Raw genomic sequence first — 25,435 nt, 5'->3', positions numbered from 1 at the left:
TGACAGCGAAAGGCGGTTTGTGGATGCCGGTGGAACACAGCCGGACACGGGAAACCACAGTTTGCAGGGCACACCTGTCTGTCCCCAGCCACTGTGCATCACCCTAGGCTGAGCCACACACCTCCCACTGGTTATATAGCCCCTAGCAGCCTTGTGCTACTACAGCCCAACTGCATAACGAGAGTGCCAAGGGAAAGCTCACAGGGACACAATCCTAGCAAAACTCTGAGAAAGGGAACCTTTACCCTGGGACACGTTCCCACCAGCAACTCATTTCACTGACTGCCCTGAGACAGGGGGTGCCTCCAGGATGCCGTAGCAAGCCTGCTACCACTACCAGCCCCTTCCCCAGGGCATTCACCAGTCACTCACTGCATTTTCAGGTCTAAAAAGACCTTGGGGCCAAAAACCTCTGTTGGTTTTTCCCTCTAACCAAGTATTTAAGACTGTGTGCATAGAGGAGAAGCCCAGAAAAATCTCCCCGGTGCTGCACATACAGGAAGCCAGTACAGCTTTGATTGCTGGAACCTGCTAGGGAATGGAGAAAGAGACAGCGACTTGAAGCAGACTGAGCACACCATGTTTTCCTTGGGAGAGTAACCTGCAGAACACCACAGCAGACAGGCTGCAGTACACCATGCTTGCCAATTCAAGTCAAGCTAAAGCAATGCACTCCTCTCCCCTCAGTTCTCTCATCATCAAAAAAGCCACAGGCAAGGGTAGCAAGACACTGCTGTCACACCAGAAAATCCACACTTCACGAGAAAGGGGAAAAAAGATACTTTCAATTTATGGAGGCACAATGTGTAAGAGATCTGTTTTGTTTTCCTTGCCAAACACTGCATTGAAAATACATTTAAGAAACCTTCTCTTTTCCTCCACTGTAAAGCCATTGTCATTTCTCAGACTGAAGCAATCCTTATATCAACTGGATTACCAGGTTCTCTCTTATGTTTTCCCGAAAACTCCCCTAAATTTAGTCCTTTCTATTGCTAGGAGGTCATTAGCCAGTCCACAACAAATGCATGCTCACAACATTACAGCTTTATTGAGAGAGGACTCTTATCCTTTGGGCCAGCCTCACAGCATATGACAGAAAATAAAAACAACCCAAAGAGTTGTTGCAGCAGCAGCTGCCAAAGGATCATTGCACTCTCACCTCCAACCCAGTCCAACTTTGGTAGCTGGTGGTTACCTGTGAGCAAATACTAAATCAGTGAGATGCTGTACACTCAAAACCTGCCACTGTTCCCAGGGATACCACAAGAAACAAGCCCTTGCTGAACCTAGCTTAAGAAAATACACACAAGTGTGGGTAGGTACACAGCACACACAAGTGAGGTTTTATGTCAAAACACAGAGATTTTAGAGTTTTGATTTTCAACAGTTTTTAGTGCTAGAATGTACTTTTAAAAATCAGGGTTTGTGGGTTTTTTAAGTATTTCTTTACAAAAAAATGTAAAGCTTAAAGAGAGCGTACTCCCCTGAGCAACCATTTTCAGTGTTGGTGAACATGCAGCTTAGTATTTTTCCTTTTTATGAACACACAAACACTTGAAGGTATTGTTGTTTGGTTTTTTCCTTCCTTTTTTTCCTGTTTGTTTGTTTTAACAGAGCATCAGCCAACATGGCACAGACTTGTTCTTCAACTGCCAAAAGCATCACTAGTATAAAAGTGATGTCAGCACTGTTTTGTTAGTAACACTGGCCTTCCCTCTGAACAGGCAGAACATACACATTGCCAGGTCAAGCATTAATGGAAACTATTGTTAGTTTTCTTAGCCTGGCAGCGTGAAAGCTTGTAAGACAAAACATCATCATCAAAAAAGATCTGGATTCACCTCAAACAATCACTCCTACTCACATGAAGATCCATATGTTCAGAAACTCAAGTGACTGAAGAAAGAGCAAAGGTAATCACAAAAAAAAAAAAAAAAAAAAAAAAAAAAAAAAAAAAAAAAAAAAAGATCAAGCCTTGAGGTTTTTTTGTCCTCCTTCACCTCACCTTCCCCCTCACTGACTCACCTATACCTGCACTGGAACACAGTATTTCACAGAAAAAGATGTGCCTGCAAGATTGTGAACTCAATGAAAAACAGGTACTTTATGCAACCTACTCTTCCAAATTTAGTATTGAATCAACTGTCATAACAGGATTTGATACCAGAGCCTGAATCTTTTGTTACTGTGCCAACCTGCAGTTTTGTCTACTATGGTAGTTTCAATACAGCACATAGACTCCACAAGTTTTCTGATCAAATCCAAACATATACTTTTAAATTATCAAAGCAATGTTTTATTCAATTATTTCACTGAATCATCTTAGCTTTCCTGAAGTAGGTGAGTTCTTTCTACTCTCTACAAAAAAGTGAAGCAGGCAGTGAGTTTTCTTCATGAGAAAAATTTCTGAAAATGGACCTTTGCCAGGATGCACAGGAAAGAATACTGATGGGAATTCTTAATTGACGTGATGTCTCTTGCTTTAGGTCTTACAAGTTAGAGAGAACTGAAAGGTTCTGCCTTCAACATATAGGAACAAATAATAACACGGCAAGTCCAATAAAAAGAAAAAAGTAATGAAGTAAGTAAAATGTAAGACTTCAAAACCGCTTAGTTAAGTATAATACAGGTGTTACCAACTACAAAATAACAGAAAAAAATTAGACTGGAAGAGTCCTTTGGCTTCCATCTAGCCCAGCTAACTGCTGAAACAAAGGTGAGCTTCAAAATTACATGAGGCTGCCTTCTGAAGCAATGCTACAAGAACAGACAGAGCCCAAACCTCATGAGCACTACTACCCTGACAGACCACCCCAAGTTGGAAGGTGCCATCCAAAAGACTCAGCTTTAGGACTGCCGAAGAGCAGTGAACAAAAATGGTGCAAACTTCACACAGACCTTGCAAAAGCTATACATTTGTGATCCCCCACCCTCAGCTAAAACAGCACAAGTTATTTTCTGGAACAGCAGAAAGGAAAATAGAATAGAGTATCCAAAGAACCAGCAATCAGTTCCCAAAATATTACAGCTCTAGGATATGAGAACCAGGAAAAACTGCATGGCTCATCAAAAGTACAGCTACAACAGTACAGCAGGCAACTCATCAGAACATACCTTATATTAAGCTGTGTTTGAAAAATTACTTCAGCTATTTGGTTTCTGCACTCCTGATTGGAGAGCAAACTAGAATCTCAGCTCTCCACAAGCAGTAGCCTTTAGAATATCATATTCACTTTCTCGTGGCAGCTTAAGGTAAGAGACCACACTAGCCTGAAAAAAAGCTTAACTCTCCTCTCTCATGGATGTTTTTAAGGAGGATGGTCTCATGCCCTCAGACTTCTACTGGCAAAGGTGATCAAGGCAACAGCCAATGACGGCAAGAAACTCAGTACACAAAACCTTTTCATAAATGCCCAAACTGCATGTGAAATAGGGCAGGAGGGGTATCAAAGGGAGAAATGACAGAGAAAACACTACTAAATACATCAGTCACACAGAAAGCAACAGGTTTTGTAGTACTCTCAGACAAAACCCTGCTCTCTTGCCTTGCAAATAGGACTAGGTTCCTAGCTCTGAAGCACCCTGAACCCTCAAGAATTCAACACTGTAACCGTATCAGAAGATTGTGCTAATTAGATCCAATTACATATTTAAAAACAACAGTCACAAACAATTATGTTGTAATTAGGTATGATATCATGATCTGGGGTGCAGACAGCACTGAAAGAAGGCCATATCCAAATTGACAAGAGAGATGCTATCTAAAAAAGAACCCCAGAGACTGATCGAAAACATTAATGCTAAGCAGAATTCATTTTAAAAATGCCACATCTGTAATACACATATACACATAATATGACAAAAAAACCTTAAAATGCAGGCAAGAATTAGATACTTTGGTCTTAAGTTTAAAACAACCTATGAATCTGCACAAGTTTTATAGGCTTTGCTGCTATTCTGGGATGACCACTTTCACGAAGCTCATCGCCTGTATAGCTTAGGACTGCTTTCTAATTTATAACTCCAAACCACTGTTTCAGTCCAAGTGTTTCAAGTAATGCTGCCTGAATTAAACCACTATTAGCAGTTTATTAAAGTTTAAAGATATATATTTAATTAGTAACTCAGCTAATTATGGATACAGCTCTGTACAGGCACAAGTCAAAAGCAAATTACAGCAGAAAAGGAGAACAGAAACATTAGAGATGTAGAAATCAACATTGCTATTACTACAAGAGAAAAAAACCAAGCAGGTTATATGAAGACTGTAAGTGAACTGGAGATGTATCTTAACCTTACATCATCCCATTTAACATTATTCTCAAAATGTCTGTGTTACATAAGTACAATATTAAGTGGTTTTGAAGTCTATTAAGATCAGTTACTTTTTCTCTGCACTCACTGCCAGTACTAAACACATCTTTCTATACTGTAGCTTCTAACAGTTTAAGACTGACATTTGTAATGTTCCAAAAACTTGATGGTCACAAAGTTATGATGGAATTTTTCTTTTTCTTTTTTTTTTTTTTTTAGAAGTTGTACTCTAGACTGAGCTCTAGCAGCAAGGTTAGACATGCTGGAAATGTTTGCAATACATGTTTGCTGAGGTTAAGAATAGCCCAAAGATAAGCAGTTGCCTAAACTTGGCAGTTATGAATCGGGACTCTACACAGGCACAAAACATTCTTCTGATGCTCAGACTCATTTGTTCTCAAACACTGACTGTCCTGGCTCCAAAGCCATACAAAAGTTTAATGAGGTGACAATCCCCTGCTGTCACAAAGTTTTGAGAGATTCAGGTCACAGAAAAAAAAAAAAGAAAAAAAAAAGTACCATGGGTAATTTGACACAACAGGAACTCGCTGAAGAGAATTAGATAATAGGTGCTGGGACTTGGGTTTTTCCCATCATCAAGATAAAAATCTTATTTTCTTCCCAACACTAAATGAGAAGCTCACACTTGGTATCAGAAAATGTGTGTATATTTGATCTCTGAATCTTGGGTAGAATCTAAAGAAAACCTCTGATAAAACACATTCTTTCCAGGGGAGTCACAGTCATTTATTTCCCAAAGCTTTCACAAACCTGAAACATCTTAAGGTAGAGTTACCTCTATATGCATCCATGTAAAGCCAAACTTGAAGGAGTAGGCTAGTGCAGAAAGGAGTTTCAGCAAAGTATGTAGTGTTATCCATGGCAATTAAGCCTGCCTTTCATCAGCAATACTGCCATATTAAATCTGCCTTCATTAACAGCATAGAATTTCCCATATTTGTCAAAAATATAAATTTTGCAAATTTAGCATTATTTGATCTCACATGCATTTGGTACCTTTTCTCCTGAAGCCACTGTCTTATACTCAAAAAACAGTCATAGCAGCAATAATTCTCCCAGCCCCTAAAACACATCCATCTTATCATCTTGTCTACAGTGAAACATGTTTTTTAGTTGGTTGGTTTTTTGTTTGCTTGCTTTTAACACTCCACATTGGAAAATAAAGAAAACTGAATGCCTTGTTTTATATCAGTAGAGCCCATCAGACTCATTATTTCTATTTAAAATTTGATGAAATAACACTTACAAACACCCTGAATTCAGGCACTCTAATAGTAACTCAAGTAAGAATAATCGTACCTGCCTCCTCTGGATTAATTTTATTTAACACCAAGTTAGTGTGACATGAAAGGGTTCACTAAGTTCAAATGATTCCCTGTTAGGAAGCTGCACTGAATCATTTTTCAGCCAATTTTAACTGAACTAAACTTTTCCCTAGAAATGGTGATCAGTTTCTGAAATCAGATAAGGCACAATTACAGACATTCTTCAACTAAATCAGTCAGACATTAAAATATTTCATATTATTTCTTTTAATCATAGATTCTTACTAGGAAGTACCCAGGTTTCCATCCATTTTAAAAGCAAAACCAGAAACAAAGGTATTTTGGTCTCCGAAAATGTAAGAGACTTCTACATTCAGTAAACCAGCACTGCTTCACAACAACATGCAGGACCATTGCAATGTCATTATAGTTCACAATCATTAAGAAAATGAAATTTCCAGATTAAAAAAAGGGCAGGCACAACAATCTAGACATTTCCTCATCACATGTAATGGACAAAAATTATATGATAACAATTGAGACTCAAACTTTACGTCAGAAACTGTCCCATTGTCTGCACATAGAAGAAAGCTTTTCATTCTTTTCTAGAATAGCTTTGTCCCAGAAGTAGCTTTCAATGGAATGTTCCCCTGTCTATTAAAGGATACTACCAGTATAAATACTTACTGGACATAAAGTGTTAAATAAATCGTAAAGGCTTAATGGAAGACTTGTTTTCTTCCCCAGACTGACTCTCAAACTAGCCGTAATCAACAGTATGATCCTCAAATACTAGCTAATAAAAATGCTAACAGAAGCCATTAGAATTAGGAAATAAACTTACCAATTAAAAAGGCTGAATAAATATTCAAAATATACTAAACCACAGGAAAGCATCATAAACACAAAATAATAAAAATTGTATATATAGCTTGAAACAATCTCAAAATATTTTTATTCCTTTTTTACTTTAAAGGATATGGGAAAAGAGAGCTTCAGCTCCTCTCCCCTCCATATCATGGGAAAGAAGTTTTATATTGTCATCTTCATAATTACTACTTTTATCTTTTGTGAACTACAGTCACTTATTTCCACCGAAACCAATGGATTTATTATTAACTTAAGCAAGGAGGATTTGGACTTCAAGTCATTAAGGATTTCAGAAACATAGGTTGGATGATCTATAATTAGCATTCCTGATGATTTAAACATGGTTTGATGATTACTAAATTCATCATCTTTAAATAAACACTTCTGACTCAGCATCAGCAAAATAGAGACGTTTTCATCAACTAATTTAGCCTAAGACTTTTTGGCAAACAAGAATAGGAAAGAACCAATAGCTTTATAAGATCAGTGAAGGCAGGAATAGACATGCAACTATGTTAACAAGTAGAAGGGAAAATATTATCGTGAAACTGAATCCAGAACCACTGCAGACATTTGTTCCCATACGCCAGTGTTTTGCATTTTAAAGTGACTAATCAGAAAGCAGACACTACATAGACAAGAAAAAACTCCTTATCTAAGTATTCAGGTAAGTAACCTACCCTTTTAAAATTATGATTAAATACTAACACACAAGTTAAGCTGTATCTCTAAGTTATCTCTCTGTAAGTTAAGTCAAGCTGTATCTTGTAGAAGCTCACAGAACATAAAATGGAAAACATTTATTTCAGTACTTAGTGGTCAAAGAGGATGAAGCCAAGGACTTCTGAATCAAAGTTTTAATCCTATAATAGAGCCATAGTATTCAGTTGCTAGTGATGAGCAGGAGACTTCTCAGGAAGTCACCTGCTAAGTGAGCCAGGAAAGTAAACAAATTAAAAGCGCCGTGTAGCCATAGTGGAAGAATGTACAAAGGCTGAAAGAACATGTGCCCATTATGATCCTCAGCAAACAAACAGAAACCAAAATCAGGCACCACAATTATTTCATCAGTTCATTGCTGTCCAGAACTCAGACCCTCCTACAGCTCTCAAAGATCTGACCCATATTTAACAACCAGAGCCAAAATACTACAGGTCATCTGAACTTCAAAACCTTGTTTCCAATACACTGGTGTCACACAAGGCTGACTGTCAGTCTTTCTAAAACTGTCTCACAAGGATCTGTTCAAGGATAAATTTAATCCTTCACATTAGATAACTGATAACACACACCCCCCCAATAATTAATTGCGCTAGAACATGAATCATTTTGTGTATCAGGTCTTACACTCTTGTTTTGCCTACAGACTCCTTAGAAACTTGGTTTGCATAACATGTTCTTTCCAAAATATTCCTCTGCTGAAATTAGTATCTGTTTGTTTGGCTTTTTTACTTTAAGATAAGGCACTTCTAGTTTTCAAAAACTTTTCTAAATTCTTTTATTTTAAGTTCAGCAAAGGACCCTTCCTTCCATCTTCATGATGCACACATTCCAACCTACGTATTTTGCATGAACTCATTCTTTCCAGATTCAGTAACCCCCTCAGCTTTTACACGTTGCAATAACTTACTCCACATTAAGATATCAGAGACCTTTAACTCTCTTCTCTACTGTGTAACATCAGTCTTCAGCCACTGGTCTATATACTGTTCCCCAAACAGCACAAGCCATTCTGATTTTTTATGTATGTACTTTGTATGAAGCAAGCTGTTCCTCATTTTCCCCCTACATCAGTTGCTTTAAAATAGATGAGACATTAGAATGATGCCAAATGTCTAATATGAGCTTCTTCAGAGGTCTGACCTCATTTTAAAAATAAAATAAATAAAAAAGGAGACAAGTGTATCTCTACTGGGTACAAGAATATGGCTGAATATACTAGCAACCTATTTACACAGTGCCTGTGACATTTTGAAACAACCTTGCAGCACAGTATCTGAAGCTTCACAAAGCACAACAGCATCAAACATTTATTCACATGATTGCATAGTAGCTTTTCACTTTTCCTGGTTTTCTGTATCAAGGTTGCTTAGATTTTTTTTTTAAATGATAGCTATTTTCTCCAGCCAAACAGGTGTCAGAGAATTTACCAAAGTATTTTTAAAAAATTTGTCAACTTACCTGAGTTTTGACAATATTACTAACAGTTTAAGTATCTAGAAGAAGGTTTTATGATGGCATTTCTTCAGATGAAATTTCTTACATTATTCCAGAGAAACTTACTACAGACTTAATATGATTTGCAGGCTCACTATATCACAATAGAGAACCATCCCAGAAAATGGAGACGCTTAAATATATGCTGCTTGTATGGATTTTGCTTTAAGGTACACATGCATGGAAAAGGTTTCAAGGTCAGATCTAGGACCCTGAATTTGCCTAAGTTGCCTGAAGACAAAGTGCAACAGTAATAAATAAATTACAATGTACTACCAAAAAGATTTGATTAACAGTCTGAAAAAGGACTTAGTAGAGGTCTAGCAAGGGAACAATGCTGTCCAATACCTTATGCCATACTTAATAGCTATATTTTAAATTAGATTTTTATATTCTAAATTGTATACATTTTCTAAATCAGTTATAAATGGTGTAAACTCAGACTTTTGACTTTCTGTAAGCCCCAGCATCTGAGAGTCTTTACACTGCAATTATTTCTCATCATACTACAATTTCTCCTAAGTGTTTCACCAGCACAGTACATCTGAAAACTGGAATCAGTATCTCCTCAAGTAAATTATCTCAGACCATCATTTTGAGTTTTGATAAGCAGAGATTTTTTCCAAGAGCCTCGGCACCTTTTCTCACATGCGCAGCCCTTTAGCAGTAGCTGCCAAATCCAGCAGCGCAACAGAGGCGCCACAGCCCCAGCTCCCCACACCAAGGTCTGGCCTGGTAGCGAGGCTGAGCACGGTTCCCCACTGTACACACAAAACACGTGCACAGCACACACACGTCTGGCAGCACAGGTCACTGCAAACTCAGCACTTGGGTAAATACAGCCGGCACCGACATCCTCTTCCCGCTCCTCGCTGCTCGGGGTGAAAGTCCATGAGCAGAGAACGTATGTATGTGCACACACGCTCACACCGACTACAGCCGGCCCTCGAACCGGCCTTGGGCTCGCTCGCAGTTTGCCCAGCAGCTGGGGCCTGCCCAGCTGGCAGCACAGGGCACACCAGCCCCCGCCGCCCCACTCCGGGTGCTGGTACTCAGACCCCCTCACAAACATGCAGACACTCATTACAGGGCCCTCTGGGATGTGGCCTTGGACCTTCCACCCAGCAGCTGGTCCCCAGAGCCTCCCATTACTTCATGCACAAATACACACACTGAGGGGGTCTCAGCCAGACCCCAGAGTCTCTGCAGCACTTGGTCTGGACTCCCAGCTCCTCCAGCTGCATTATACAGCTGCACACAGGTTTTTCTCTGGATATCATGGCCACTCCAAAGTCTCTTCTCCTACTCCCTCTTGTGCTTCACTGTCCTCAGTCATTGCACCCCACGCACACCCCCTCGCCTGACCCCAGCACGTGGGCCCTTGTCACCCATGGTCAGACTCAACCTGCTGGCACTGAGACCCCCGTAGGCACACACAGTATTGAGCCCCTTACACAATGAAACAATGAGAGGTTAATGAGACTGCACTGCTGAGGTCAGGACACGGCCTCACAAACACATTGACCAGCCACCTGCTTGCACACAAGCAGCTCCCTTTGCTCCTCTACTTTACCCACAATTCATTCCCCACAAAGTCACCAATCCCTCCTTTCCCCAGCATCCCGTTCTGAGCTGTGCACAACTCCCAAGTGTTCTTACCTGCATCTACCCCCTCCCCAGTCTGCAAGCTGACCCCTGTTAACTCGAGTCTGTCACCCAGGTGCCCAAGGGCTGATAATCTCCAGTGACAGCCCTGGCAGGAGCCAGGTCATGGGGCTCATTTCTCTGATGAGGTTACCAGGTTCCCCTGCCCGCTGCTGTGCCTCAGGGCTTTGCCGTGTGCAGAGAGACAATCCTTTTAACCACATAACCTATCACCCTTAATATTTTCAGGCTGAACATCCAAAGCCATTACAAGAGTATTTATCAAAGACAGAAAAATAACATTTCAAAGTTCAAAGCTAGTGCATCTGGAAAATCATCATGTTCACCACTTGTTTCAAGTTGTGAGGGTTTAGATTAAAAAACACAGGCATATAACTTAGCACATTTACTTATTCAAGTTGTTGCTCTTAAGTGTCAGGTGCTGGCTCATGTGTAATCCTAATAAACGTTTTCCAACAGTTATCAGGACACTTAAGTAATACAAAAAGCACCACATACCTTGTTGACCATATCATATTATATTTGCTTTATAAACACTCAGGACTGTTAATGTTATTGCTAAGCAACTGGATGATCTACCATCGAGTATTTGCACAGCACTGTCTATCAGCAAATAAATGACTTCAAACTCTTTTTTAGTTCACAATTAAGAGAATTACACACCTGACTAACACTGAACAGGTTTTTAAGAACTTTTGATAAATTATCCAAATCACTGGATGACAAAAACTCATTCACCACTAGTATTTAAGAAATTTGAACTGTAAAGATATAAAAAAGTGGGAGGTTTGGGTTGTATAGGAGAGAAGAGGAAAGCTGAAGTTTAGACAGCAACTCAGCAAGGCAGAACTAGAACTGCAGACATTATCTGGAATTCATGAAACACCATTTTAAGCTCAGAAGGTGAGAGAACACATCACTCCTTACCTAGTGGTTACAGTAGCTGCAAAATGCATATCTGTTCATGTACCAAAAAAGAGAGTTCGTCAGAAGAAAAAGTATTAATTAGAAAATGGAAGAGGAACAGACAAAGAGGAAGCAGGGCTGGGTTTTTATGTTATGAGTAAAAAGCTATCCTCTTCCAGTGTCTCCACTGCCTTCTCCAGTAAGTCTGTGCTCTCCTTCACCAGTACAAGGGGTGATAGCTCTTTCAGATCTTACTTCCTTTCCATTTTCTCTGAAAAGCAGAGGTTTTATTCGAATCAAAACCTCACTATTTCCAAACTATTTGATCCCAATGACATAATGTACAACCCAGCAAATGAGCTACTGTAACTGAATTATGTTTAACAACCCCTTTCCTAAGTCTCGCTGCTAAATGGCTTGTGCAAAACAGTCTACAGAAATTCATATTCTGAGGTAGCAATGAGCTTGGCCAGACAAGCTGAAGGAAGAAGCATGGCTGGGCAAGCCTCCTAAGGATGAGCAAAACAGGCTTTTGTATGGGAGCAAGTTTGTAAAGGCTGAACTCCAGCGAGGGGCTCTGAAAATCTGACTTAATAAACAAAACACAACACTGCAGTGATGAGCTGAAACCCTATCTGCCACTGCTATGGAAAGGTCAAACATACAGCAAGAGTCAGCATATAGTTTTAAATGCCCCATTCTTCCATGCAGAAACATCATCTCACTTCAATGGTGTAAGCAGCCATACACCAGCTGAACAGCAGCAGGAGGAGCTCACATATTCCCATTTGTCAGGTCAAACCAGTGGGTAATTTTAGAACTACTCCACAAGAGACACATTAAAATAGACAGATGAATGACAGGAATTTGGAGCAGTGGGCGTGACTACAAAAATTCTGATTACCATGTGTCTGGAATTGAATGTTCTACTAGCTAGAGAATCATCCAAATATTAGTTAGGCAGGTTTTCTAAACATGGAGCTCCAAAAAGTCTATGGCCACCCACACAGCCATATGCTTAGGTTATACCAGACATTCCTAACAAACTGTCTTATTTTTCGGTTTGATTGTTCCCTCATGATTATTTCCCACCTGTACTATTACCAGGTAAGCTGTGGCATCACTGCTTGCAGCCTAAAGCTCAACACAGACATAAGCACAGAAAACCTCACAGAAGAGGATAACAGATTCAAGCTGCTTTCGCAAACACACTGACCTCTTAGCATAGTTTGGGAAGGTCCTAGGACAGAGAATCTCTTTTCTATATTAAACATGAGGGAGGAAGTTTCACTTTGCTTGCAAAGTCAACATTACAACAGCTGGGGCAGAGGGAGGAAGAAGTGGCAAGAACATTTTCCTACCCACCAAGTGGAAGTGGGCAGACAAAACAGAAAAATATTGCTACCCTTTTAAAAAGGAAAAAACTTTCAGGGCAATGCTCTTAAAATTTTGGCTACCAGAAAGAATCAGAATTAGAAAGAGTAAGGCTGAAGAGAAAGGACAACTCCCTACCTCTCTGGCCCTACAATGTCTAACATGCACTGTACATTAGCAAAAACACATTCCAAGCAGAATAATATAGCTTCTTTATGTTAAATAGTTTTATGAATAATAGCTTCTTTGGGTTAAATAGTTTTATAAAACAATACACATTTAGTACGCATATAATGGCATTACTTGGCATCATACAGGCCTAAAGTCTCTGTGGACAATGGACTATACATCAATTCTGTCTCCAGGTTAAAAGGTAAGGTATTCTAGAGACTACATCTTTGAATTTTTCCAGGGAGAGTCAGAAGGAAGTGATACAAGACAGACAGAAGCTTTTAAGTACATTATATATGCTTACTCGGATTAACAGTCATGGGTTTTAAATCCTATCAGAAATCTACATTATATTTCAATATAACAATAAAAGCAAATGGAAACAAAGCTCCCACTATCAGTGTCAATGGAGAACTTACTCACATGCTGACAGACTAGGATAACTTTGGAATTTGAATGTGAGAGCATCAAATCTGTACCAGTTTAATGTCATTATCAAAATAACAAGTTGGATGGACCAAAATTGATGCCAAGTCCTGACACATCCAATTATGTTAGAGGTTGGATATCATCATTGTAACATGAAGGCATAAAAAGACTTTCAAGAAATTCTCTTTAGATGCACGTGGTAGTTATGCATGGCCTCAGAGGGAAATATTACTGAAAAAAGAGAATGTTATCAATTTCTGTGACGATGATCAGAGAAACAAAAACTTTAAAATTCTCAAACTGTTGAGATTTCAGCACTCGGATTACAGAGAAATGACTGACCACCAAGAGTCTATTATATCAACATTATTTTAATTGCTCTTTCTGCAGACTCTCCTTTCATGTAAAATCATGAGTGTGGTACTTGGTTCAAAGTATACGTATGATGGAAGGAAAAAAAAAAATGTCTTTATGGCTCAGAGACCACTTCCTATATTGACTTACACTTTCAATCCAACTTTAAAAGGCAGTCAGCAAGACAGCAGTGGATTTCTTCAGTAAACTGTGATTCCTTTGTTGTAACAACTAACCTGTTAAGAACGATCAGCTGGTCTATATAACAGTAAAATAAGCTTTAGGAAGAGGACAGGTCAAAACCAAGAACTCCAGCCCCAGATGTGTGCTAGCACAACTCAGAAGTTACTACCAAGCTGTCTAACATTGTCACGTATCTGCATAAGCAGAAATCATTTATTTCTGCATGTGAAGCACCATCTGCAAGCAATAAACTTTTCTATCTTATTCTGGCATCCAGAAACATGACTAATGGCCTTTCACACAAAAGATACAGAGCTAGAGAGGCTGCCAAGATAAACCTGGAGTACTTGTGTTTATTGTACCAAGTCTTACACAACTGTTAAAAATTCCCAGGAACTCTTAGCCTCTCCTGAAGTCTATGTCTTCCTTCTCCCTACACATGCCCCAACTACAACATCTATTCTAACATGCTGTAACAAATAGGTTTAGTATAATCCAAAACCTGTTAATATGCCCCAGATCTCCAGGTGAGATGTTAGACCCAATTAACAACACAAGCAGGACTGCTCAACACAGCATTTGCGGGAAGAGCATTGCCCTATGCACTGTCACCCTTCCAAGCAACAGCAGCTCTATTTAAGCACATGTTTAGAATCAGAAGGCACCCCATCATTTGCAAGACATACAACAGGCGAATATGTCAGCCAGAAATACCAGCATGTCCTTCAAGGGTACATCAACTCACAACAGCATAAATCAAACAATGGGTCCTAAGAGGTTAAGATGCTACAAGCTGGTAGCAGTGTTGGATAGTACCTGTCTATCCATAGACCCAACACCTCCATGAAAATTCAACCCCAACACCTCCATGAAAATTCAGCAGCCACCTTTCAAGGAGGAGAGGTGGTCCTCTGTTAAAGCCATACAGGATTCTTATGTCTTCCCCATGGAGCACTCAATGACTCTCATGGGTCACTTTCAACTTGGAATATTCTACAATTCTATGAAATGAGGAAATGGTATTAATGTATTCTCTTGAATTCCTAGATCTAAGAATCATTCTAATGATGCAAGATCTTTTTATGAAAAATCTTTTTACAGATGGCCTCAGGACTAAGAAGCACCCTCGCAAAACAAAAATCTTTAGTTCATGCTCTTTAGCATTTGAATCTACTTCTAAAGTGTAAGGATTTAAAATTATTTCCCCCCACCCAGTGGAACTTTTGGTCTTAATCTTATATATCGTTAGGGTTGTAACAGAAATACTCAAAGTCCACCATTTCTGAAATTTAGAAAGCATGGAAAAACTAGGTTGTAGATCATGTTATTTCAGTACCATCTAGAGGACATGATTCTCACCTTCCTCTAGCCCACTTTATTTCAAGTTTCACTGAACTAGCACTCAGGTACTAAGCCATAGGAGTGGCAAAGCCATCTCTTGCTTAGTAAGTCTAGCATTGTTTTATAAAACAAGAAAATCCCTTCTAAAAATCCCATCTACAGAACAAGACTTACATGCTCAAACTCATTTAAAACCTTCATCTTTAAACAAGCTAGTAACATACCTGTTGTTCATTACTGCAACAGCTACCATGAGCAAGCAGATTCAGCAACTTAATTCCTGTGAACTCCACAGTTTAAGACTGAGGACTAAAACCACCAAAAACTCCAAATGGTTTAGAAATCCACACTGCTTACATAAGCCATCTCTAACTTGTAATGCACATCAGTCACCACCAAAACCACATTAATACTTCGTTTAAAAATTAAAGAATTAACTGAGTTAATGCCTCGTTAATCAGTCTGTGCTCAGCATTTAAACCTCACTGCCCTTACAGGGCAAGAGCATTCAGGTCAAGTCAAAAAAGCAGCACATAGGAGTAAGAGAAGGCAAAAAAAGCTTTGACAGCCCTATCTAGTGACAGAGGGACACCACTGCTGCAGAGGCTGATCACTGCTCCTTGTGAGGACAAACCCCTTTGATTATGTTAGTGCAGAATCATCAAAAACTAGATCACGGTAGTATAACAACACTGTTCTGAAAAACTGGGTAAAGTTATTTTAAACCCCTTACTACTTAATTATTAGAAGCTGGTTTTAACAGTCTTTAAAGTCAAATAGAAGAAATAAAGCTCTGAATTCCCAAAGCTGTTTACAAAAATTACATTCCACATGAACTTGCTCTATCTAGCTGTAGAAATAGACATAGCTAAGTATCTTTTTACCTACAGACATATAATCCCATTTCCACAGACAAAATAGATCCAATATTCCAACTTACTCTTACAAGCTGCAGGAGCTTGGGGTTGACACAAATTCTTTTTTTTTTTTTTTTACTTACTTTACTTACTAAGCACCTCAAAAGATACCAAAAGCAATGGGTTTGAAGCAGAAGAAAACAGTATCTTCTCTCACCGAATGACCTCACTTTAAAAGTAGTCACCTCCACTCTTCACCCAACCTCCTTATGACCACTGGAATTGCTTCTCTCAATTCCCTCACAGAATTCATTATCTTAGTCTGTTTTTTTGCAGGCAGTCACGTTAGTTGCTTTGTTATGCTATATAAGTTTGAGTTTATTTGGGGTTTAGCTTTCATTTTAAAGCTGAGTGCCTAATGCCATGAAGCAGTTCTTTAATAAGATATCTGTATTTAATTTACCACTTCTATATACAAGAGTCCAGTGTCTGTAAAAAAAACCTAAAAATATACACCTAGTTCCCATATCTATAAGAATAGTTTCATTCAGCAAAAGGCTAACAAACTCACAGCTGAAGCTGTCACTAACACCATAGTAAAAAACAACATATAAACATTCAAATATCTGACAAAAAAAATCTTTCTACTCTCTTTAGATGAAGAAGACACTACAACAAACACAGTCAAAAAAATAAGGTCAGTGTGTTAAGTAAGACAGCAACTAGGCAACCAGGACAGAGGGCTTATTAAAAACTTGTGGCCTTCACTACCAAAGCTTCACACCGTTCACACGTACAAATTATTCCTTTCTAAAGCACCTCAAGCTGTGAGGAAAAAAACCCAACAGGGTACAATCCCCAGGCTCTGAAAGTAATTATTTTTGTGTCATGTTAAAAAGAGATTTGTATCACATATTACACCATACTTTATACTACAGGTCCCAAAACTCTGCCTTAGGGAGATTTCTGTCACAGCAAAAACCTTGTATGACAGACTATGTTAAACTCAGAGTTCTGAGAGAACAATCATCAACTTTAGGTGCAAATGAGAAATTGACATTCATTTGGGGTATAAATAAAATCCACTGCCTTTTAAAACAAATCAGTTACATTTGTAGTGAAACACCATCCAATCATCTCATGTAATAAGCAAAGTCTCCTTCTTGGCATAGAGAGAAAAAGGAGAAAATAATTACATCCTGAATTTTATACAGACTAAAATGAAGTTCAGATTTGAGGGGGTATGTGGAAACAGCATTTATAGCATGTTACAGTCACTGTAATTTTAGGTTGAAAGGTAAAAGCCTATATTTTGATACAGGGTGAGGCTTTATTGATACTAATGTACTTTGTAAATTAAGTAATGGATCATATAAAAAGCAATAAATTTTCCAGGCTTATCTGACCTGCATGGATTCTCCAAACGGTGGACGGAGTTTTTTAAGTAAATAAATCTTTTAATTGTCGCAGAAATTAATGAGCAAGCAGGAGCAAAGAAGGGGAGAACAAATATAGGGCTTTAGCAGTTTTACTGTATCTTCTTTCAGGTAGTGCAGAAAAAAATTCTTTCAGACAACAAGACACCTGCCTCGCAGAAAGCCAGTCACTACATCATTCATTCCAGTGAAGTCTACATAAAAACAAAGTTCCAAAAAGTAGCGACCTGAGAATACGTAAATGTTACACATCAATCAAACTGATGAGACCAGTCACTAAACCAAAGGATTACACAATGTTGTTCTCAAACATCTCCAGTCTAATTCTGCATTCTGTGCTAAGAACCAAATAGGAACAGGTAAGCAAGCCATCACATAGTCTTTCATATACTTTGGTGTTCACAGAGAGGCAGAACGGAGAATTTCTTTAGAAAAAAGTAAACAATCACAAAGCAAGCCAGATTTTGAAACAGCAGGCACTTAAGGAGGGACACAAAACAGATGGCAGTTCAGGGTGACAAAATGTGGCAATACAAACCATTTACTGTTCAAGTGCAATGGCAAGTGAAGATCTGAGATTTATCTTGTCCATTCATACATAGTGCTAAAGCCTGAAGAAAAATGTTGAACTGGCGCATTTGGATAGACTGGGCAAGGAACAGCCTTTTGTATCGTTATAACATCAAATATTTGTCATCAAATTTACAGTTTCTTAAAAAGTCTTTGAAGAAGGCAGAAGATAAATCTTAAACAGTAAATTGAGTTTAACTGCAAGCAGGAATTTGGGTGCTGACTTTGCCTGGAGAGACAAGCAAAATGTCCTGTAGCTTCAGTACTGCCACACTGGAAGTACTGGTTTGACTGCTAGCAGTGGAGATACAATCAGGTCTTCCAAGTAGCATGTATTTTTGGGGAATGATGTGAGGACTGACATGGGAACAGAAGTTTATATTCTCTGAACAAATGTAGCATTATTCTTCATCGCTCTCATTTGCAGAGTTGCTTTATTAAAAAACCCAACAGTTCTGAGCTAGTTAAAAGAAAGTAACAAAGACCTGACTAGTGTACTCATTCAAAAGGGATAAATGGGAGAAATCTCCAGAGCAGATGCAAGTATAGGGAAGAATAGCTAAAAAATTTTGATAAGATTTAGCACTAATACAAGGGAAGAGATACTTGCAAGGTATCACCTGTACAAGTATAAAGAAAAAAAAGATATCAATATAAAAATCACTTCTTGGAACATCCTCAGTATCATACATAACAGAAGAGAGCACTATTGTTCCCTAAACCCTAAGAAATTAGTTACTTTGCAGGCTTACAATACTGCTTACAAAGTTCAGAAACCAATTAAGCAATTTATGAAAGACATTAGTTGTACTCCAGGATACTATAAAGGTAAAACCAAGCAGAGATTAACACATGCAAAGCCAAAAGGTTTGATGAGAATGTGCTACAACAAATGTTTTAGCTCTTGATGTGTAGCATGTTCTTATTTTTATCACCACTCTTAATTTATTAGGAAAGAAACTAACCTAAGTTCTTTCTCTGAATATCCTTACTCCTATGTTCTTATCAATTTTTAACCGGTTTCTAATTTCAAGCAGCTGCAAGTGTTGCAGCTGCCAAAGATATACAAGATCTTAAAAAGTTACGCAAGAATAAATGTACAAGTCCAGAAGCCTTTCTAACTTGCCCCTAACTTTCTTCCCCTTAAAAGAAGCTGCAGTGTTAACTCAGGTTTTAGACACCACTAGGTGATAAACATAACTAGTGCCCAAGGCATAATAAAGCTTCAAATCAGCACTTATACTCTATTATACTCTAAAATCAGAGAACGTAGCCACACACGCTATAAATCTATGAGTCCAGACTTTTCTATCATTGTTTACAGGAGGAAAAAAGGCTTAGCTGCTTCAAGAAATTTTTCTGTCACGTCTACTGCCTGTTAAGGGAGAGTTCCTACATTAGCTGGCTGCTTGTTCGTCCAGTTCCTGTGCCGTTTCAGTATCCACCTAAGCTGCAATTTCACTGTAATCCTGAAGTCACCCAGGAACATTCCATCTGTACACAGCAGCTGTGCTGATGTCAGCTGTTCCTCATTTACTCTTACATAGTTCAGTCTGATCTAATCTCTCCATTGTTTATATATGCACACAAAGATTTTGCAAATCAATTTTTCATGCTTTCTCATCCAATACAGAGTACTACCAGATACCAGGAAACCATTTTAAAAAATAGTTCAACTTTTACTATTCTGAAAAGTTCTAACATCAGCAGCAGGTATGTAGAAATTCCTCTGAAACATTCAAATAGATAAGGATGCTTTAACATGAGCTCTAAAGCAATTTTATCCAATGAAGAAACCTCAGTTCAAGTCAGGACAAAGTAATAGTTTGGGAAAATCTATATAAATCACATTTCTATCTTCAAAGGCCAATTATGATCTCATTAAATCCATTTATAACCACACAAGTTGTTATTTATTCAAAAGTTATTTTCTTCAGAATTACAGGTGATATCTTAACCTGAATCTGGCAAGGGGAGGTCATATACTGGTAAGGTTACAATTGCTGAAGTAGTTATCCAGAAGAAAACTACCAAAAATCCATATGCCTCCTTAACTGTGGAACCTCCTACAACCCTCTCTCAAGATAAAATATTATCTTGCCCCCATTTGTGCAAGGTACAATTTCTTCACTTACTGTTCTTTAACACCAGCTAAAACCCACACATTTTCCTGACCTCCACTTCTTCAGTACACGGGGAAAACAAGAAACGTTTCTACAGGTGAGAAAGCGAAGCCACTCGTGTGAGAGCAACCAAGGAAACGAAACAATACAACACAGAACAGTTCAAGAGAACAGTAAACTTATATTCTTAAAAAAATTACCAAGTGATCAGGGAAGTGTCACTGTCATCAGCAAAAGAATCACAAACTTAGTGTGATCTTTAAGCTGACAACCCAACTTAAATAGCAAAGCACAGCAATTCCTGCAATAACTCACCAACTCACCTCATGTTGCTGACATCAACTTATGGACCTGTCCTAGGAGCCGTGAAGACGCCAATTCTTCGCAAAGTCCATGCAACAAACAGAACTGGAGTGGTTCCACCTTTTGTCACCACTGCTTTCAGAAAATCCCTTCTTCCAGCTTTCAGTTAAAACCATCTTTTCTAAACTTACCCCTAAATAACATTCATTCTTTCAAGACCTAGGGATACTTTCATGTCTGATAAACCAAGGTATGAGCCAACTTCCCTCAATTAAAAAAAGATTGGAAAAAAAATTTTTGACTCTGTTAACCTGCTCAAATCCCCCTGTCCTGCAAACAGGACTGAAAGAATGAAATCCAACTTAAAGCACACCATTGCTGATGGAACAAGTCTGGCTTTCATAAAATCACAGAAAATTGTTCATATTTTGTTACCCACCTCCTCCATGTAAAGCAAGGGGATACAAACACCCCAGAACCTATGCTCTTTAATCTCACTCTTTCTTCTCACTTTATTTTCTTTATAAAATCAAAATAATTTTCTGGTCTACAAAAATAACACTTTTTGATACATCTCCCTTCCTGAAACTAAACTGACAAAGCATCTCTTCACACAAATGACAAGTTTAGCTCTGGTTGAAGTAGCAACATCAGCAAGAATTTCCCCAGATTTCCTGATCTTTACAGGGTATTTCCTCAAAGCATCCCGTAATAGAGAAAGAGCTGCAGCATCAGCCACAGAGGGCGGACAGAAGGTGAAAAGAAGAAAGCAAAACTTTTAAGTTAAACAAGATAGTTCTTCTGGGACAGGAAAAACAGTGTCAAAAGCCAGGATTCTATTGACCAGCTACGAAACAATTAGGAGGAGCTGGTATCTGGTCAAGAAGACATTAAGGATTACGTGAAGCGAGTTAGGCAGCTCAAATGCTCGAAGAAATCTTTAAGAGAATAGAAGGAGGAAAATAGAAACATTATATGCCTATTTTTCAAAGTTCCCTTAGGGCCAGGCATTAAGAACCTCTGAAATCGTACAGTGTTTTTCCACGTCTCCTGGCATTCTGGTGTTTGTCAGACGAGTCACTCAATACATACACTTATGGCAAGTACAATATAAACAAGAAGAAAATTGTTTCAGATATCTTTATTATTTAATAACACAAAGGCAGGAGTATTGTTCTAAGGATGTATCAAGAACCCAGGATTCCAGCTGTAAAACTCAGCATGACAGAAACACACTAACGCAACAGTGATAGACAAGTATCAAAATAGTGACTGTAGAATTCAACAGGCTTTTTAGTTTGGTTTTTGCTTTTGTTTTGCTGGTTTTGTTTCCTAATTGTGATGGGGAGGAGTAAAGCCATTTTAGGAACTGAGATAGTAACAAACAGTTCTCAGTGCCTGTTTTGTAAGTATTTGACAGTCCTAAATTTACCTACTACAGAACAAAATGACCAAAAACTGTGGCTGAGGCAAGTGTAAGTATACCTATTAAGGCACAAGGGATTTTAGACCTTAAATGGACTCAAAATTTGAAAAACAGGTTATTATTTTCAAATAAAAGCACTGCTGGCACAAAACTCTAGTCATAGATGTCAGAATTCATTTCTGAGACCCACAGATCTTTAGCTATTAATGTCTAGATTACTTCTGTTCAGTACATAATTCATGTCTGTACCTGTAAGGACTAGTCAATTTTAAGTTCATCACGTACATATTTCCACATATTATAATAGGATTGATTTTGATACATTAAACTGATTTCGTTTAACACTTCAAAGTTAACAAGTGTTACTGTGCTTGCATAGTTTAACACAGGCATGTGACTATCAGTTCTCTAAAAATACCAGGTTATAAATTCAGCACTTTACTCAATAACCACAGAAGCAGCAAGACAAACAAGTTTGATAATCACAGCAAAACAAGATATTAAAAAGCCACCCAATAGAAAGCCAATTTCAGAAAGTCCAGTGAAAATGGCCCACTACGTAAGTATGTACTTGAACAGCACCATCTGAACAATTATTTTTAGAATGTACTAGGACTGCAGTGCATTCCAGAATAGTAAGAAGTCCCAACTGCCATGAAGCAGTAGCCTCAGGGCTATGTTAGGACTGTTGAATAATTTAAATAAGCTGGTGAATTTAACAAAAGATCTAGGCATTAGTTAAAAAACAATGTTTTGTGGTAACTGATTTAAGAAATTAATTGGATTCAAGTACAAGCATCTGGCTAGTTTACTTCAACTGCCAGAAGCAGAAAACAGAAAACCAAAAGTGCTCTTCACCTACTGCCAGAGGGTCTGGTATACCCTCCTGCCTCCTATTCTCACACTCAGCTTCAGAACAAAACTCTCCCCTTCCCTAATCTGAACATTAGAAGTAAGTCCCATTCTTCAAAACTAATTTCCTATAGTGAGAACAACACAAGTACACAGGCATGTGTGTGTTGTTCACTACTACCAAACAAGGTTTTTATTTGAGATCTTGCAAGACACTTAATTAAGTTTGACTACAGAATCCCTTAGGGGGAGAACAATTAAAAGCTTTCTGCTTTCTAACAAACAACTTCTCACTCTTAAAGAAAATCTAAGATTTCCACTTTTACAGTTCTTAACAGTTCCAACACACTTTTTTGTGACAGAGAGCCACCGGAAACCTCAGAAGATGCAGTACTTCTCATGTTGCCCATTATGACATTTTGACTCAAATTTATTTTTAAGTAAACCTGGCAAGGTAGAAGTCTAAATTTTCACAAGAACTTTTATTAATATTATTTCTAATAATTTATAAGTAGAAATGTATGTTACAAATACAACAGACTGAACTACAGTAGAACCCTATTCACAGATTCATGTGGCATCTTCTATGCAAGGGACAGCAAGACCCGACCATAATATTAGACCTGTAAACCCTTAATCTTGGATTTATTGACTTGACCTTCAGATAGGAAGATGCCAGGTTTAGATTTTATAAAGGATATCTATATGACATTATAACAAAAGGACCAGGAGTAGCCAAACACATTTCCTAAAGAACGATGCACTAGAAGTAATTTTCTGCCTAGGCCTCCATTTCTAGGGTGGTTCTGTGTGATGGAAAAAGGAGTCATTTCTTTCCCAATCCCATTTTTTGCCAGGAGATCCTGCTTAGGGAAGGCCAAGATCCAAACCCAGTCATCTTCCAGCAACATAAGATCTTCTGCTGAAGGCTTGTGATGCAGTATAAAGGTTAGAAGGTGTCCTGAAGCAATTTGGAGGGAATGAAGAGGGAGAGAGAGTCACAAGATGCACCAAAGTAATAATGCACGTAACATAGTTCCAAATGACTTCAACTCAGCATGAAAGAGGAACTGGTAAAATCTCCTTAGAATTTCATTGCCAGTTTTCAAGCAATTTCTTTTGCTAAAAGTCAAAAAGGAATTTAGAATAAACTTCCTGTGCCAGCAATGACATAGCTGGAAAAAGAAATGCCTGGCTGTGGGCTACCGATGTTTGCAAGGAAGAGGCTGTTGCTCTGCACAGCATGAAGCGAGAGAGGCAGAATTTACCTGAGGTGATTACCTTTCTCTGGGCCTGAGGGATTGCTGATCGTGTGGGTTAGCAGCACATCCCCTTAACCAGAGTATTCCAGTCTATTTCCTTCATATGGACAAAAGAAAAGGGCTTTACAAACCCAGCAGCCACAGGCTCCTCTAAAGGACGAAATGTATTTACATGTTTAGAACTGGGGAACTTTTTCAGTGCTGGGAATCAAGTCAGATTTCAAACCCATTTGATGATCTCCACCCTACTGCACATTCAAACCTAGCACTAGTGTAAAGAGACAGGGAGGAGATGAAAACTGTGTGGCTATGGACCATACACAATAACTGGCCTTATCTTGGCTCCAGCCACCAGTTTCTGCTCTTGACTTAGTTTCCTGTCTAGAGAAGGGTCACACCAAGAATGTCATTAGTGCTTCACAGAACTGAAGTACAAATATGACCCATGGACAGGAAGCTTTCAGAGGGGCATTCTTTCCAAATGCCCAGAACATTTTTCTCCTCTCTCTCTCCTCAACACTTTTTCTTTACAATGTTCACACTCTTTCCCTCTCTCAGCCTAGAGAAGTGGAAGACACCATCAACAACAACAACAAAAAATGCATAGAAAAACAGCATAAAGTCATCCTTCACACCTGAGCGGATGGCAGTTCAAAGGGGCCCTACCTACCTGCAACCCTGTTGTTTGCTTCAAGAACTGTTTGCCCAAGGAAAAAGAGACGAGCAAATCCTGGAAGCAGATCCTTCCCCAAAGGAAGTTTCTTTCTGAGTCTGCAACCTGGAGCTTTTGCTTGAGACTCAGTCCTCTGAGCAGATTCTTTCTTCAAACTCTCACACTGGTTCTTTACTTTTGTGGGTAGCTGGAAAAAGAATGAAGCCGTAGGCTGAGGCAGGGACTCCATACTTCCAGGATAGGGAGGCAGAAAGACTGGAGGGGAAGGAAAAGTGCTAGTTGGTAACTTCTTGAATAATGATCTGTATTCCCTCATTTTCTGCCACACAGAGACATACACATAGTCACTGCAATAGGGGAGGATGACAAGAGATGAATACTAGACATGCAGTTTTTTTCATGCTCTGATGCCAAAAAAAAAAAAAAAAAAACAACCCCAAAGTGCTGAACTGTGAACTTTCAAGACTGTTAAGACATCTAGCAACAGACGAGATCAATCATAAGATGTTTTGTCCAGAAAGTTCTCTCAGTTTGTTACAAGTAGATGTAGGTAGGGGGAAGGGGGAATTTAAGCGCTCATCTCTTGGAAAAATAATCCAAATATCTCCTCTGTTCACTTTTTCTCACGTGAATTAAAAATGGCATCTATTGCAATGCAGTGAACATCTCCCCATAATCTCTTTTAAAAAGAAATGGTCATACTTACCTGAATGTTTCCCTCACCAATGACTTCCTAACACCACTCCCAACTCCCCTGTAAAGGACTTTGTCCAGTCTCAAGTCTTCTAATTTATTTGCCAAAATCAGACTGATTGAATACTAA

At 38.7% G+C, this 25,435-nt stretch overlaps 1 protein-coding gene across 4 annotated transcripts in view; it reads right to left on the bottom strand.

Annotated features, from left to right (window-relative positions):
- TSC22D1 (TSC22 domain family member 1) overlaps positions 1 to 25,435 on the bottom strand; it is a 91,895-nt gene that overhangs the window by 28,690 nt on the left and 37,770 nt on the right. Inside the window, exons 3-4 of one of the 4 annotated variants that reach the window (XR_010079650.1) lie at positions 24,610 to 24,799; positions 21,541 to 23,638 (exon numbers count right to left, since the gene is read on the bottom strand). The exons of 1 other annotated variant lie outside the window; for it this stretch is intronic. The gene's annotated coding sequence lies outside the window, so the exon portion shown is untranslated. Of the gene's footprint in view, positions 1 to 21,540; positions 23,639 to 24,609; positions 24,868 to 25,435 lie in introns of those variants that run through there. 2 more of the 4 variants (XR_010079649.1, XR_010079651.1) reach the window with 2 other exon arrangements.

The sequence above is a fragment of the Prinia subflava genome, chromosome 3, assembly GCF_021018805.1.
Source record: "Prinia subflava isolate CZ2003 ecotype Zambia chromosome 3, Cam_Psub_1.2, whole genome shotgun sequence".
NCBI classification, from domain to species: domain Eukaryota; kingdom Metazoa; phylum Chordata; class Aves; order Passeriformes; family Cisticolidae; genus Prinia; species Prinia subflava.
Note: the sequence above shows the minus strand (reverse complement) of the source record. Positions and strands in the feature narration are given on the sequence as shown.